We start from the raw sequence: 1,938 nt of genomic DNA on the forward strand, positions 1-1,938 counted from the left end.
AGGAAGAATTCCAGCTTGGGTGTGGCACTGACAAGCTGCGTGACCTCAGCCAAGTTCGCTGACCTCTCTGGGCTTCCGTTTGTTTATTTGTGACGTATTGCGTTAAGACTGTTGGCAGTTTTCAAATATCTATTTAGGAAAAAAACCATAAAGGAACTCCAACATATGAAATATTTTATACTAGTATGTCCTGAGAGATGCTGAAATGGGGCCTGGAAACCCCGTTGGACCTGCCCCCTGCTTTCCAACCCATTTCAGAAATGGCCCCTGCAGCACCTCTACGGAACCTAAAAGGCACCTGGGAACCCAGTTTGCAAACACGTTTTTGACATGTAGTCAAGGTCTAACATTTCCCGTTTTAACATTTTGTGATTCTGTAATTTAATGTCATAGTTCTGTAATACTAATTATAACAGTAATAATAATTACACACACATGTATGCACGCATACATATAAAATTCCTCGCAGTTTACAAAATTATTTACATTCTTACTGCTTTAGTTTCACGTTTGTCCAGATGGCAGGTATGACAGGGACGTACATTTTCATTTCACAAAAGAAGATGTGGCAACGGATTGGAGTTCAGTAAGAAGGTGGATATTCTGGGTATTTGCATGGCTTCGGATGGCTTCTGATAAGCATTAAATGGATGGCAATTTTTGAGAGTCACATAACATTAGGCACCGAAGATATGCTGGGACTGTGTTAAGCACTGGGAATACAATAAAATTAAAACAAAAAAATAGTCCCTGCTCTTGCGATATTTATGGTCTAATGGCAGATATATGCACGTAGTCAAATTTTAATGTGATAGTTGTTTTAAAATACATGTTTAAAATACATGTTTTAAAATAATGTTGCCTAGGGTGCCACAAACAGAAAGAAGAGAGACACGCCGCAGAGTGTGGGTTCAAGGAGTTGCTTTCCGGGGCAGATGCCGTCTGTCTGGCTTGATTGTAAGAGAATAAAGAAAAGGATTTCAAGAAGAGGGAACAGCGTGAGCAAAAACATCAAGTCTATAATAGCACAGAGAAGAGAGGCAGAAGCAGAGACGGGAACGGGAGACGGAGACCAGACGCTGGCGTCCAAGGTGACGTGTGAGGAGGGTGCACGCACCTCGAAGCCGACGCGAAAGGGTTTTCATCGAAAAGTGAACAGATTGGATTTTTTTATTTGAGAAAGATTACCTTGTCTTTGACGTGCAGAAGGGACTGGAGTTGGGGGAAGAAATGGAGGTGAGGGGAACAAAGTGGGAAGTGACAGCGCTAATCGAAGAATGAAATGATAATGAACTAGTTTAAAGCAATGATTGTTACTTAAAACAAGTCAAACAAAAATAAACACAAACCACATACCGGTCACTCATAGGAATGAAAGGCCCTTGGCCATTCGTTCATGCTGTTCACTATCTCCTCCCGCCTACCTCTTCGGCCTCTCCCACCTCAGCTCCTCGGCTCATCCCCATATGCCCAAACGCAGCATGCAAATGATCGTACCTACAGGGAAGAAGTTAAGTGATCGGGGGATGGAAGAGACTTAAGAAACCCAGGGGCAAATCTCAAAGGAGACTTAGAAAGGATTTGAATAAATGCTTATTTTCATTATCCAAGATGCCACATTCAAAATTAAAATGAAGCAACCTCATAAAGTGTTTGCTGTAAAAGCACAAAAAGAAAATATCATTAGTGTCCACGTAGCTCACACCAATCAATTAGAAAAGCACTTAATTTCAAGAAGATCAACAGCCGAAGAGTTCAAACAGAACATTACAGAAGAAGAAAACAAATAGCTAATAAAATAAGGACGGTACCCACGGTTACTAGCGTAACACACATGAAAAGTGAAGAAACAATAGAAAACTATTTCCACGTCAAACTGTCATAGCTGTTTTAAAAGTCTATTGTTCCAAACTGATGTCGACAGAGAATGGACCAAGA

The sequence above is a fragment of the Pteropus vampyrus genome, unplaced genomic scaffold (genome assembly GCF_000151845.1).
Source record: "Pteropus vampyrus isolate Shadow unplaced genomic scaffold, Pvam_2.0 Scaffold5, whole genome shotgun sequence".
Classification (NCBI taxonomy): domain Eukaryota; kingdom Metazoa; phylum Chordata; class Mammalia; order Chiroptera; family Pteropodidae; genus Pteropus; species Pteropus vampyrus.